This window comes from Poecilia mexicana, unplaced genomic scaffold (genome assembly GCF_051168715.1).
Source record: "Poecilia mexicana isolate PSO_F unplaced genomic scaffold, ASM5116871v1 scaffold_21, whole genome shotgun sequence".
Lineage (NCBI taxonomy): Eukaryota > Metazoa > Chordata > Actinopteri > Cyprinodontiformes > Poeciliidae > Poecilia > Poecilia mexicana.
The window spans coordinates 18,635,173-18,651,340 of record NW_028263390.1 but is presented as its reverse complement, the minus strand read 5'-3'; the positions used below and the strand labels follow the sequence as shown (position 1 = coordinate 18,651,340).

At 36.9% G+C, this 16,168-nt stretch overlaps 1 long non-coding RNA gene across 1 annotated transcript; it reads left to right on the top strand.

Moving 5' to 3' along the window:
* The first annotated feature begins 2,621 nt into the window (after positions 1-2,621).
* LOC106930738 (uncharacterized) lies at positions 2,622-3,779 on the top strand. The gene is made up of 2 exons (XR_001420907.2): positions 2,622-3,212; positions 3,342-3,779. It is a non-coding gene; the product is annotated as an uncharacterized LOC106930738 (long non-coding RNA).
* The last annotated feature ends 12,389 nt before the right edge of the window (positions 3,780-16,168 follow it).

The following is a 16,168-nucleotide window of genomic DNA, read 5'->3' as shown; positions in this document are numbered from 1 at the left end:
CTACTGTGAGATGGTCAACCACGTCAAATCTAAATAAAATACAGTGATGATTACAGCTTGACAAAAAGAGAAAACAGAAAGTTCAAGAACATTTGAACCTTCTGCATCAACATTCAAGCTTTTTCAGACCATCAAAATGGAGCAGAGAATCTCTTTTTGATAGTCTGATGAGATGAATCTCAAAGTAGGTGGCCCATCACAGCAAACAGATGACAGACACTGAGAGATTGTTAAATGCACATTCCAGCACTAGATGGCAGCGTTTGTCTGTAACTGATTAAAGCTGGTAGATCCAGCTGTTCAGATCTCCTTTAATGGTTTCACTGGGATTTTTAGACTGCCAAATGATTACCAAAGTCCCAGAGAGGTTTTTAAATCACACGCCAAAATAAGACAATTACAGAGTCAAAAGAGTTGGCATGAAAAACACGGTTGCATATTTTGTTTAACAGGATTATAAAATGCTTTATTAGATTTAGATTTGGACTCGTTTCTCTCAGAGGTTTTAAAAGTTGACAGGTCACCTAGACCAGGGGCGTCAAACTCATTTCGTTTTGGGCCAAATCAAGATCATGAATGCTCTTAAAGGGCCGGTTGTGCCAGAATGTGTTGATAAAACCTGTTCACAAACTGATAAAATACCAATGAATCCTCTTTTCAGTTCCTCCAGAATTTCATGATTCTTTTTGTGATTTTATGCAACAAAAATCAAAGTGTTTGTGGTACCAATTTGGAAATATTTGCGTTTATTTATGACAGTAAATGTGACTTTTTATCACTCGCTGTTTAGATCATGGACTATAATCTGACTTCAATTAAAGCTGAGGCAGCTGTTTTGAAAATTCCTGAGAAAAATCTGCGATCAATTCCCAATTATCAGCGCAAAAAAGTGCAGGGATTTGTTGATTTTTCATGAATTTCCACGATAATTCTCAAGAAACTGGAGGGACTGATTGATATAATTTGGCAGTAAACAGATAATAATTGCATTGATTTGATTGATATTTAAGCACACACAAGTTATAGCAGGCCAGATTTGGCCCACAGACCTCGAGTTTGACACACTTGACCTAGAAAAACCTTGTTTTAAATGTGTATGCAGAGCATTTAGACTCTGAGCAGATAAAGTTCAGAGTATTTATGCTGACTTACAGCTAAGACTGATCAAAACAAGCCAGCATTGTTGGTAAGATCCATATAAAATAGCAAGATTTATTATAATAATGCTGATAAATCAAAAAAAAATTCAGTTTGAACCAGTTGCATATGTGAAAATGTTTTCACTTGATTGCCAAATTTAAATCAGTTTTTGCCATTTTTAGATCAAGAAAACAAAAACATGCATCTGTTATCTCCAAAAAATATTCCTCAGTCTGGGATAGTGATGTATCCCAGACCTACAAAGAGCAACATCACAACAAAATAAATTATCAGGAGATAAAGAAGGAAGTTTTATGTTTCACAGAAAAAAAGAATAGTCTGAGAAACATATTGGATTATCCTAATCGCTTTTGCTTTGGAGTTTTAGTTTTTGAGCAAAAATATTGGTAGAAGCTCAACCAACAAATTGGGGTTAAATGTTAGGAAACAAGAGTTTCACAGATTCAGAGGACCTAAAGAGCTGGATTTATTCATCACAGGAGCAGCATTTTCCAGGTAAGACACAGTCCACCCTGTTAAACCTTTAGCCACACTGCCCCACTCACACGACTCGTCCAAATAAGAAACTTCCCTTCATCAAAGAAGAACCAGCCGCTTTAGATTCTTTGATGATGGACAAGAACGTTTTTTTTTCTACCACAAGCCTTTTTTTTGTTTTGCTTCTTTCCTGCTGTGTTTTGGTAAGCCCAGAAATTAAAGATGCTTGCCTGAAAGAAGCCAAAAGAAGACATGCAAGAGTGACCCAGCACAGGACGTTCATTGTGCCACTTCCAGCATCCAGGAATGAAGTCAGTATACAGCAGAGTGTAGGTACAGATGAATAAACTTTAAGGATCTGCATCGCTGACTACAAAAAATAATCTTTAATTTTGCAATCCGGACATTAACAGGATGCGAATGGATGTGTGACAGTAGCAGGTATGGCTGCAATGCCAGCAATAAATCTAACGTGGCAAACTCTCATTTGTTGGAGTTGGGAGTCAAGGCTAAAGTTTTAATAAGGTTTAGGTTAAAGTTTGGGTTCTAAATCTGATTTTAATGGTTAAACTTTAGGTTTACACATAAAAAATGAGAAACTAAACTAACTGGAAGTCAATAAAAAGTCCTGATGTGGTCAGAAATAGACTTGTTTGAGAGTTGAGATTATAAAACATCACAATTTACTTTTTGTAAGAAATTTCTGGTCCTAAAACTTCATTAGGTATGAAATTGTGGTTCTTTATTTTTAACTTAAAACAAATACATTTTATGTAGTTAGTGTTCTTGAAACTTGATTCTCTGTTTGAAATTTCATGTAGTTGTTGCAGCTTCAGACAAGTTCCCTGCCAAAAATGTCTCATGCTTGGTGCTAACATTATCGATATGCTAGTTGGTAAAAATTGACAAACTATAATAAATAGTATTTTTACACTTAATGTTCCATTGAGCTGTACATCCCAACTTTTGCACCATGTAGCAGTAAATTATAGAAGTTAATTTTGTTTATATTTAAGTTCCATACAAGCCGTGAGACGCACAGAGAAAGAAAGAATTGTAAAAACTGAAGATAAATATTAGAAATATGCAAGAGAAATGATAGAGGAGAGGAGAATACAAAGATACAAAGTATGAGAATCAGTTCTGATATGTTATTTTGTTGTCGGTTTCGTTGGTGAGCAGTTCTCACCGGTTGTCAACGCCAGAATAAACCCTGTTTTATGTGCTACATAAACTAATGAGATTTTTTTTTTTACGTTTATTTTTTTGCTATACATCTTTCCCTGAGCTGCAGATAAACATGGAGGGTTAATGTACTAGGTTCGTCAACATGTCCGTGTCTCAGTGATTTCTATCTCTTCCTGTTCTTCTTCCACACAGGTGCTCAAAACTGCACCATCCTGCCCCAGCTGCTCCCTCACTCACCCTTCAACTCCCACTTGAGTAGTAATGAGGCACACCTGGCATGCATCACGGATCACTTCACCAAAAAAATATCCAACCACTCTTTGGATCAAATATGCAGAGCTGAAAGGAGCTGAGGGGGCACATTCTCCTCCACAATCCATGAAGAGGTAAACATCTCTGTCAATGAGCCACAAGCCTGATGATGTGTTGAACCATGAGAGTGTTTGAATGGAAAGCATCTGTCCACAGACAAGACCACCAGCTCAATTCACTGGGATTATTTTGTTTTTCTACAGAAACTAAATACAATGAAACTTGTTGGAGAGATGTGGTAGACCTGTCTGCTGGAATACTGATCAACAAATGGCTTTATGAAGAAGAAAAGCAGCTTGTTGTTCTGTCGTCCTGCAGGTGGAGAGGATACTTAACTCACCTGCTTGTTCTTTAAACTCCGGAGCTGAATGTAAAGTTTATGTTGGGTTTGTAGTCAAATCAGCTGATAACTCTTAGAAACTATGAATACAGAATACACCGACTGTTCTGAACAAAAGCCCAACAAAAGTCGTATTTAAGCTCCTAGAAATAGTGCAATACTTTTATTTTTCTCCTTTAAATCTTCATCTTATTGACATTAGAGGAGGAACAGCCTCAGTTTCGAGGATTACAGGAAAAAGGTTGGAGGTTGAAGCTGTCATTTGTGTATTAAAAGCTGATGAAAAAAAGACGGAAGGTTATTAAATGTGTTTGCATGAGTATTTGTCTTTACAATGGACTCTAAACAAAAAGGTTCGGTGCTGTTACAAAAACAGCACACTCAGACTTTCTTTTCTTTTCGCTTTTTCAGACCCAGTTCTTCAGCTGCACGTTTGAACTTGTGCTCTTTTTTCAAAACATTTAAAATAAGAGTTGCGACTGCAAACAGACTACCATAACATAAATGGAAAATCGATTATAATGCTGATTTTCCACAGGAAATGTATGCAGGCTGGTGAGAAAGTTAAAGAACTAAAAATCACAAACAGAAAATTAATGGCCCAGTGGGAAAAAAAATAACATTATGTACATAAAGGTGAAGTCTGCATCACGGTCCAGGGCAGGCTGTCACGCAACTTGTGACCAAACATGGAGTGATAAGCATCCAACACTTTGAATTAAAGTCACTCAAGATACAAGAAAGGAGTCAGAGAAATAATATTTATGTTTCTATTTTTAAACTACAGGAAGGCATTGAAAAGAAAAAGTATGGTGGAAGAGCACCTGAGTTAAGTTGCTGTTCAAATCAGACAAAAATGGTGTCAAATGTTTGTGCAGCAAAAATTTTCAGTTGTGCTGCTGTCATTTTAAACATAAGAAATGTTTCCAGAGGTCATGAAAGGTCAACCAGCCCCCTCACAAATCAGACGAAATTGGTGTCGATCAACTCGACTAAGTTTGTGCTGGTTTTAATGAAAGTTTAAAGGTCAAAAGGTCAACCGGCCCCACACTTTTACTAAATCAAAATCACCTTGAAACTTTCAGTAATATCTGCAAAGCCAAAGAAGCACAAAAACATTGTTGCTGCACAAACCAGCACAAATGCAGTCGAGTTCATTGACACTAATTTTATCTGGTTTGAAGAAGGTGGGAGGGATGGTTGACCTTTCATGACCTCTGGAAACATTTCTTAATATCTTTAAAATGATAGCAGCACAGACGAAATGTTTTGCTGCACAAACATGCTACACCAATTTTGTCTGATTTGAAGAAGTTGGGGGACCAACTTCACTCAGGTGTGGAGAGCTGGTGATGCTGCGGGCTCGTTTCTGTTTCAAAGGTTCTGGGAGTGTTGTTAGAATGCACAGCATTAAGCATTACATATTTTTGAATGTCAGATGTTGAAGAAATTGCACAGATTTGTTCAGATGTGGTTCCACAAAGAGGCTGTAAACAGTCAATAGCTTATCTGCAAGTAAGCATAACTAATTTAACTGAACACTGGACTGTTTTCCTGGCACAAAAACAAAAATCAGAGGCAAGAAAAGAGTTACGAAATCTCAAAATGATACCAATCCCAAACAGGCCACAGTAGCTAAATCAAACAGTATTTTGCAAACTTTTTGGAACAGATTAGCAGCCCGCACCCCACTTCAGCTGCAAGTAAAATGCATTCTGATCCCCTCTTTCACATTGCCTGCTCCCGGTTGCCAGATTGCTCTCAAGGCTTGTCAATGTTTTATTCCTGGAGTATCTGAGGTCATAAGACTTTAACACCAGCAAATGCCTGGCCTCTGGACCCCGACGTCCTGCTTGCCAGGTTTTGTCTCTTAATGCCGAGTTACTGAGCGATTCCAGGCATGACAAGAATGGGTGTCCAGACGTGGGCTTGTCGAAAGGCTGCAGTTACCGTTCAGTGGTTTCCAGCCTGTTATTAAATTATATACAGCTCAAACCTTGATGGAGCAGGGTGGATGCTCTGCGGTTGCTTAAACTATCTGGGAGTTCATTTAACAGAGAAATCCATAAATACTTCATAACCAACCTATGAATTTGTGGTTTCATAATATAGAAACATTTAATAAAAATAAAACGTTTTTCTGTCTGTTTCAGGGGTTTTAGTTTTGTTTCAACTGAAATGCAAACCTTAGATCAAAAATGAATCTCTCTTTTCATGAAAAACTTCACTTCATCTAGCATTTTATGCTTTTAGTGGTCCCCAAATTGCACCATCTTGTTCCTGAACTCACGGATCCAGCGATTCCTAGATCACCTGGACTGATCTAGCAAGACTTGAAGGAGAGAAATGAGTAACGGCTTTGATTTCTACTAGTAAGGTCGATCTTATAAACCCAGACAGAAGATTAGATCGGTCTCAGATCAAGGCAAGTTTATTTTTAAAGCACATTTCAGCAACAAGGGAGTTCACATGATAAATACCTGATACAGTAACCAAAAGAGCAATAGACATTACATTTTGTCAAATACCACCGTCAAAATCATCAAGAATATTAATCATATATTGATCAAATACATTAATTAATGTTCCAGTTTTTTTTTTTATCAAAGGCATCGCTAAACATGTGGTGTTTTTAGCCTTGATTGAAAGGAACTCAGTGTTTCAGCTGTTTTGTAGTTTTATGGAAGTTTGTTCCAGATTGCTGCTTCTCCATGTTTGGTTCCGGTTCTGGGGATGCAAAGCAGAACCAGAACCAGAACCAGAACCCTGAGAGGTCTGGAAGGTTGCAAAAAACAAAATCCTACTAAGACAGAAGTCCTACCAAGTATTTCTGATTTAGTTTCTAGTCCAAATATCTTAGCGGATTTGAAGTACGACAAAACTAACATACAAGTAACTTTTTGGTGAAATATAGGAGCTTATATTCAGTCAAAGATCCTTAATATTGGTGAAAAACAATACTTGTTCCATTGGCAGATAAATTCACTTATAACAATATATTTTTCCCATGGTACAGTGAAATAATCTGCCAATGGAACTAGTATTTTTTTTTTACCAATATTAAGGATTTACTGGCTTAAAATAAGCTCATATTTCTTGCTGAAAAATTACCTGTAAGTTAGTTTTGTCTTATTTCAGGTCTACTAAATTTGGACTAGAAACTAGAACAAAAATACATGGTAAAATGTTGTGTTTTTGCAGTGTCTTTAGTGTTTTTGAGTGACACAGGGTAAAGTCTTTTCTCTGAGTTACAGGGAGCTGGAATAAGGACTGCAGAACTGAGGTGATGAGCTTCATCTTCCTGGTTTTAGTGAGAACCAGAGCAGCAGCATTACTGCTCCACACCAGTCAATGAAGAAGTAGAAGGAAAAAAAAAATACAACTTAATCAGTGACATTCATAGAGGATCACATTACCCACGTCAGGCCAGGAGGAATGTGGCGTATACTGTACACGTTATCAGCTCACAACCAGAACCTGTTGAGAGGCTGACCTTTTTTGAGGTATAAACATGATGAAACTGATAACAGCTCCTCTCTCGAGACAACGTGATGAAGCACAAACCTGCAAAAACTAAACCACTGGGTTCTAACGTGACATTCGATCTTCACAGGAAAGCGTTTCTCAACATGAAACTCTTGGTATGAACACAGCAACATGCAAACATGGGATCAACACAGATGTAGAAGTAACTCCTTGTTGACTTTCAGGATAAATAAACCCAAATAGCTTCTGCATGCTTCTTTGATCAGGAGGAAACACAAGAACCCCAGTCAACAGCCTTCCACATCAAATACCACTGGTTAGGGCACAACAAAGTGAAATAAGCCTGAAATCTTAACAACAATCAGCCGGTATGAGCGCAATGTTTAGCTTACTGAATACAAAGGACAGAAAATCACATGCTTGGAGGATTTTGTAAAATTATGGACTCACATGTGCACACTTGATAGCAAAAACAGAGAAATATTTCTCACCAACATGTAGTAATTCCAGCTACAAAAAAACCAAACAAACATCAACAAAGTAGACACATCTGGTGGTTTGCACAAATCACAGGCACTATTAGAAATCGAATAAACAGAAAGTGTCTGATAAGTTGCATGGACTGCATGTCAAAAACGTTTTTCAGATGTCAAATCCAGCTGTAGGATTCAAGAGAGGACAAAAAATGTTGGTGAAACAAGCAATGGTAGCTCCCAATTAGTTCGACTTTCAAAGAAATTCAATAAAAAGTCAAAGTTACAGAAGCAAACTTTATGATTAAAGTTTAGTCTACTACTATTATTTAAATAGGAGTCAGATGATATCATTTTGGATATTTTTCAGGTTCATCCCACCAAAAAGACGACGTGCCTTCAGGACTGATACAGCAGAACCATTTGAGGATGGTTGCTGGGAAAATTAAGTCTGCTTCTGCCTAAAACATGGTCTTGTGCCAACCTTTTCTGATTTTCAGGAATATTCAGTTAAAATAGCCATATTGTTGAACATCATCCAAAAGGAGGGACAATTTGCTTTCTATCACATTTTAAGTCCATACAGAACTTCATAGATGTTCAGATGCTGAAAAGACTTAAAAATAAAGGTTTAAAATAATTGAAATTGATACATAATTTCAAAATATTGTGATAAGTAATTTTCTCTTCTCTTTAGCTAAACCACATACATGCTATTGGTTTGACCGCAGCAGTTTTACAGATACAACACAAACACTGAAATTTTCTTTTGATTACAGTTTATGTTTAGCAGTAAAACACAGACATTTGAAGGTTTTGTTTTTTCTTAGTTTTCAAAGGTTGTATGGAGGAGTGTGTGCGTGTTTGGTTCGAGTCTACATTATGTTTTTTCAATTTTTTTTACTGTTTGATACATCAGCACCAAACTATTTCTTTTATATTTTCAGTTTGAACCTCTCAGTGAAGATATGGTACCTCAGTTTAACTCATATTCAGATTATCAGTCAGGTTTATTGGTTCCCACTTGTTTTGGTTTTCCTCCATTTTAGTTAATTTCTTAAATACTTTTGAATCTTGATGATACCAATAAGCAGTGCAGAGAAATAGAGGGTAGAAACAGTGTTTGCAAATGAGACGGCCTACAGAAAGGACTCAGTTATACCAATTCTGTCAGGAGGAATGGGCCAGAACTCCAGCAAACTGCTGTGAGAAAGAAACTAACCCAAATGGTTTGACCCAAGTCATACAGTTTGAAACACAATTATCCCTGATACTGACTGAATGTGTAAACTTCTGAATTAAAAGAAAGTTAAAAAAATAAAAATCTCTATGTTCTCGCTAGGTTTTCTGGCATTTTGCAAATAGAAATAATTAGCCCGGTGCGGCTTTTATGTGGATTTTTCTTCTACCACCGTGGGGCTCTTTAGCAGGAAGTGAATCATTGGAAGTCAAAATAGGAAATGAAAAAGAAAGCGCTGATTTTCATGTAGAACAAGCACATGCTAGCAGCTGGAGAAATTTCTTCACACTCATACCCCCTCATCAAGGAAACCACACGAAGAAGTTCATACGATGCATCTTTTAAGTTGAAGCCTTTCGATCTGGCAGTACAGATCGAAAGCCGCTGCACGTAAGGTCGGCCATGACCGAATCCATGGTTCGGCGTTGGTGACGTAGGGCTGCGTCCTTAATAAATCACAGATTGATGTGAAAAACCGAGAGCAGCGGAGATATTAGCGGCTTATAGCCCAGTGTGGCATATATGTAAGTTTCTTCTTTCAACTGTACATTTGAAGTTTTATCTTGTTATATTATGTAACTTCTTTAAATTTTAGCTAAATGTGATATTGAAAAAAAAAGTACAACTTGCGTTCTTTTGAGGCTACCTGCACAATATTGTGTTTCCTTTCCCATGAGGGAACCACTCTGAAAAGACATCCCTTCCTCATCCTCATCTGTCTGCACATCTAATCTTCACTGTCTGCTCCTGAATCGACTCAAAGCTTCGCTTATGTCCCAGTTCAGGCTGTGTACCTTACAGAGGAGATTCAGCATGCATTAGCAAAAACCTGCACAACCCGCTCATCAAAGAATCACCTAAAACTGCAAGATGATCAAACAGTTTTTTTTTAAATGTTTTTTTTTTGTGTAAACATTCTTCTTCAGTGGTTTGCGTGACTCTGCACTGACTGCGTTCATTCATAAGGTTAAAGAAGGATGTACTGAAAGCAACACACTTTTTTTGTTGCTATGTTACCTTAGGCGCAACGAGAAAGACAAACATGAACTGACTTGCATTCAGTACTACTGTACATATGTAGGTTTCAATACATACGTACACAGTCGAACACAGATAACTGTACAAAAAGACTTTATTCCTCATATTCTGACGTTAAATCAGACTAAGCTTTTCCTGTAGGTCAGACAGGATAACTAACATTTTATTTACTTACTGCCAAAAGAATCAGGATTTTTCTATACTTTCTTCCAGGTGAAAAGTGGACAAACTAACATTACTTTCCCTTTAAACAACTTGGGAAATTGATTGATGATGCCATGGATTAGTAGGATTCACTAGATAATTGAGTTAAATTGAAGCACAGGTGTTGATATTTTTTCAGGAAAACATAAAAATTAGTGAGTAAACTCTTTTTTGTCTATTTTTATACAATGATGTTTAGCTTGACCAGACATGAAGTTTGTCAAAATTTATCTATTCTTTCAATTTATTTTGTTCAGTCAAGAAGTTGTTTCTCCAGACTTTTATTGGTGCATTAAGTTCTGTCATGCTGCTTTTGGCAGTTGGCGGTTACCATAGCAACCAGTAACTGACAGCTCCTGCTCTTGGCGTTTGGTGGTTACCATAGCAACCAGTAAGCTACAGCTCCTCCCCCTTTTTTCTGTTGCTCATTGTGACTGTGCTATGTATTAGGATCAGCTCTGTGTTTTCTTTAGAATTATTATATTTTAACACGTTTTAGACAATTTTAATAATATGCAGTGTTTAATGAGTAATTTTGTTGAGGAAACAGTTCAAACAGGACAGAATTTGTGCAAGACCTTTTACTGTCCTTTTGTACAACAATTTTAACTGGGGATCAGAATAATGGTACCTGTAAAACAGATTTATTGAGTTGCTTCTTGTTTGAGAACCAGTGCTCTAAAACATCCAGGTTAATAACAAGGAAGGTTTGTTCTTGTGCAAAATAAATCTAAATGCATAAAAAAAAAATTAAGGTGTTCACTTTCTGAGACTCAAAATTGGTGTTGATCTAAAATGTACAAAAAAATTATAAAGTTGCTACTATAAGGATAATAAACATTTTTTGGTCAGTCATTGGTGACAAGCTGTAGGCTGCAACTGAAAAAACAATTTTGCAGATAAGACCCATTAAAATGAGCCTTTTCTCAAGGGTGTCTGGCCTAACCCTTTGAGATGTAGTGAGGAGCTGACATGGCTGTAGAGCTGCTGCTTGTTTCTATCTGAAGCAATTAAGATTGTTGAGATTCCATGCAGACAGCTTCCAGATGAGGTATTACAAGCATGTCCAACCAGAAAGAAATCTCAATTTAGGCACAAAGTATGGAAGACATTAGGGGCCAAACTTACTGAAACAGGCAAAAGAGACTGGCATTGCAACCCAGGATACAAAAAAAGCTCATTGCTTTAGATCTTGCTACTATCTTTACAATGAAGCTTGCAGATGCTCAAGTCATTTTAAAGTGATAAGATGAGATAAGTGGAAAAAAAATCCTAAAGAAGATTTTACAAAAGCCTATTTTCCCGTTAAATGCATCTACCACAACCCCACAGAGCAACATCATCTGTTTTTGCTTCTGTAAACTTTAACAAAGCTAACTGAGAAATAAACTTTTTATTATATTAATATCTGTTACGTAGGTTGAAACTAAAATTCCTCTTCTAGGCAGAGGTTGGTGGCATAAAAAAATATAGTACTCAAGTAAGAGCAGCACTACTTCAACATATTTTTACTCAAGTAGAAAGTATCTATCCAAGAAATTACTCGAGTAAAAAAGTATTTGGCAAAACGTTTACCAAATAAATATTAAAAATAAGCAGATGGACCAGATTATAAAGTTAAGTGGAAATTTTTGGTATTTAAGGACCAAAATGACAACAATTCATATAAGTAACAAAAAAATAAAATCAGGCAAAAGAAAAATTTTCCAAATCAATTTTTAAAAAAATAAGTCTTATGAAACTTTAACAAAACTGCAGGTGTGTGTATGTGTCTGGTGAATTTTTGGTTAAAACATGTTTGTTTTTCATTCAGTGGTTAGAGAATCTAGAAATTTTATTCAAATAACAGTAGCGATACTTCATAATAAAATTACCAAAGTAAAAGTAAAAAGTACAGCGTAGTAAAAATACTGCTAAGAGTAATTTTTAAAAAGTTACTCAAGTAAATTTACTATACAACTCTGCTCCTACCTAGGTAACGAGGAAGTGATTTGCATTAAATGTTAGGAAGGATGTATTTTAATTTGATGCAGATGTGAATAGAATAGATGAATTGTTTTCCAGTTTGAATTTCTCTTTTGTCCTTTTTTATGAAGTCTTCCAGAAGCAAATATTTTGTTGGAAACAGACATCAAAAAAGCCGAATTCAATTTAGGCACAAATTTATCATGTGATAAATTCAACACATGGTGGAATCAAATGATTGATACCAAAAAGTTTGAACTCGTGCGTCAGAGCTTCTGCAATGAAATTTTTACTAGCCTATTTTTGATTCCCTCAAAATCACAAGCTGCTTCACAGATTCCCGGGTAATGTGAGGTAATCTGTTAGAGATCAGCCAGAGGATTTTGTCGATGGTTTGCTGTTCACCCTTTTCTTTTTATGCTTCTGTACATAAAATCTGCAAGCAGGAGCCGTGAAACAGCCTGCAGAAGTTCATTATGTTTTATTTCCACAGGTCAAAGTTCATTCTGACACTGGCTTTCTGAGTCACTTTAAGCTATGACCTACTCTCTTCCACCTTCTTTCATTTCAAATTAAAGTGATCAGTTACAGTTTTATCATTACCGCATAGTCAGATCAGTGTTTTGAGAAAGAAGTGGTTTATTTAAGGTAATCCAAGATTAGGTGAACATGTTGTAATTTTCCTATTAACTAAAAAGAATAGCCGTTTGTGACATGAATAAAGAAACATAAAAGTGGGAGAAAGCAAGAGCCGAACACAATTTCCAAAGGACCTACATTTGCGCTCTCAACATTTCTCTCCAGAAGACTTTGAGTCATTTATACGAGCAAAACTGATGAAGACTCCAACAGATGATTGTCACATTAAGCTAGAAATAAATGCCGTACCAGTTTTTATCCACAAAGCACCTAAACCCCACTGCCGCCAGAGCGAAAAACCCTGGGAGGAACAATAGACAGACAGCACTGGAAGCTCTTTAAATGCTAACGAAGGACGAAGCTAGAGCAGTCTGACCTCCATCCATCCATGGGTGGATGGCAACATTCGTGTGACAATATCTTATTAAAATTTATAAAAACTAAACAACTTACAGTATTGTTACTGTATTGTTTTTACATCTAAAATAAATATTTCTCAAATAAAGTCTATTGTTACAACTAATCATGGATCCTTTTAGGTGAATGACAAGGGCTCAATAAGAGTTGAAAGGGAGACAAACAAAAACCAAATATGCTTTCAGCAAAGCCTCATTTTTCAGTTTATTGAATAGTGAATTAAGGGTTATCTTGGTTGGGCTACAGTAGAACACGGTGATCCTGGGGGGGTGTCGGATACTGTGATCCTTTAGGACTTGAGTCAGGTAGTTTTACAATGACCCTTTCTGTCTGGGCAGCTCGACAAGGTACGGTTTGATATTGCTGACATAACTCTTCAGATATGCCCTGAGACTACAGAAACAGAGGGGCCCAGGACTTCTGCATATTTTACCTTCCAAACTTAACTCCGTCTGATGACCTTGAGATCAAATCTACCTTTCCTATGTTTGGGGATTAGAGCTGCATCCTTCCAAGAAAGAACATTATTAACCTTTATTGTACTGTGTGTGGCAGTCACACACAAGCCCGAAGATGCTGGTGGAACGTTTCTCAGGGTGAGTTTCAGAACATTACCTAGGTGAAAGAGAGTAGGTCATAGAGAGCTACGCCCCATGCTGACTAACTGCATCTTAACACCTAAAATAAAATTATCTTGGGCTAAATACTGTTTTTGCCAATGCAAGTCAAGTCTATTTTTCTTGCATTATGATTCTAAATTACAAATAGCCCTAAAATGTTATTAGTGCACACAACACTTGTAGTAAGGAACTTTTTTGATTTCCATGGGTTTTCTATCATTGGAAAGCTTATATTCCATGCTTTCAGACTCTGTAAATAACTCAAAACACTCTGAGTAGATGTATTCATGGTTTAACTGTGGCTAATCACATTTACAAAACAGGGCCACCCTTCAAAGACAATGAGTTAAGAGACTATTTTCATTTCAGGTTGTATATTAAGATGTTATGCTATTTCGGTTAGAGAGTTTGTGAGTGTTTGTTAAATGGGGGAAGTGGTCCTCAGTCTGTAAAGGTTTGAGAAAGACTGTTCTACACAGCATAGACGGCGGATGGATGAAAATCCTACGATACCCTATAACAGTTTGCAATTTTTCTTCATCCTCATTACTCATTGTCACTGCATATAATGCCAGTGTAACAAATACATTTTGCATTTGAACTGTAGCCAGAAAACCTAATTTTCTGTCAGTTTCCTAGCAACAAGGCTATTAGTGTAAATTTTCTCCACCTGTGAGTTGCGATGGCAACCATGTCACCTTTCTCTCCAATCTTGTGTTTTTAAGCACACATCTGCACCAATTGCTCAGAACTTAACAGTTACTATTTGAAAATGTAGCAGCAGCAGTCAGGTCAGGACACACCAAAGTTACTCAGAGTTCTGTATATTTTTAGTCCATAATGTTGCTTTAAGTACAGCTTGACGTTATTGAAACTGTACGAGTACGGCTCTGTTTTCTTGGAGACGCTGAAGCAGTCCGGACAAATTTCCCACATGTGTTTGATTGGAAAAAGATTTCGGGGCCTGGCTGTTTCAGGGTCATACATCAGTGTCTACTAGAGAGGCGTCAGTGCTCGGTCAAAGGACCATCACACTGAGCATCTGTTGAGCTGTTATGTAACCGTTAATGAAGCTGCGGTTTTGGGGCTTCACACAGAGCAGTGCTGTGCAGAAGATGAATGAGGAGCGTACTAGCATTGGCACACCTGCCTCTGTGAATTTGAGAAACTCTTTGGTAAGCTAGGCAAGGACATGCCAGAACACCAATGAAGTGGCATGTTATTGCAAGCATATGTGGCTTGCAATAACCATCGGAGTTTACCGTTTTGCCCTACCCAGAGTTGTGTACAGTTGTATGAAGATACAAAGATAATTCTGTGCAGAAATCTTCTATATTGGCTGCCACTGCTACCTTAAGAGATGATGGCAGAACACATTGTTGTCTCCATAACAGGCCTATTGACCCTTTGACGTCACGCTATCCAGAACTCTGCCCACTCCGCCATGACGGATGTCAAAACAACCAATGTACTCCTTTAAAGCTAGTCTAAAAACAGACATCTATAACCTAATATCGCTTCTATTTGGTCGATTTCACTTTAAAAATGGGTCATGGGACACAAACAGACAAACTTGTCATTGTATTTTATAACTTTTAATGAGGAAAGATACGAGGGCAATGGGTAGCTGCTGCTATTCATGTATTAAAGAAAATTCATTGTAAATTCAAACTTGGATCAATCATTAATGCCTCAAATTAACATTGATCCTAACGATGCATGCATTTAAACCAGTTTAATTTTATTGTTGTAGTTCTGCTTAATTAGCTGTTAGAATAAAATGAGTCACATTGTAATGACCACAAATATTAGCTTAAAATAAGTTACAACTCATGAATCTGATGTAAAAAGCTGTCTCTTTACAGTTGCTTCACTCATTTCAACACCATAAATTTATTTTAAATGAAATTTAATCTCTTCCTGGTACCAGGGTGAGGGTTCAGGGAACAGAGGCCAGCTTTTAACCAGCCACACTGAAGCCTTTGGAGGCTGCTTGGTCTCTAATCCAGAAGAAGGAAAATTAAATAAATTGAGCGGAAGGAGGCGGAGGAAGTTAGCAGGTAAAGCTGTGAGACAGGCCTGTGGTTGTCAGCCAGCAGAGCGATATTTGCAAACGAATCTTGCAAGGAAGTGAGAAAATAAGTGGATCTATGAACGGGTGATATAACTGTTGCAGATGCTTTCCTTGCGGTTTTTATTAGTGGTTTTTGAAGTTGCCATTTTTATTTACTCAATAAGTTGGTGAAAATAAACTTGTCTGTTTTATTGAAGCCTGTCTTACCACGTTGTTCAAATAATTATTCTTCTGCCACACTAAACATTAGAACCTGCATTAAGTGGTCAGCAAAACATACTTCCTAAAAAAATAATTCCTTAATTTTTGTTCTTTCTCACCACTTGAACCTTTTCAGTTTATTTTATCAGATTCTAACTACAATAAACAAATTATAGTGGGATTTTATGTGACAGACCAACGAAAGAAGACTGGAGGATTGATTTTTTTACAAATAAAATTTTGCAATGTGATCCGCGTTTACACTGGCACCTCTAAATAAAATGGTTTTGTCATGGCTTGATTGGTTTGTTAGTAAACAAAAAGCATTATTGA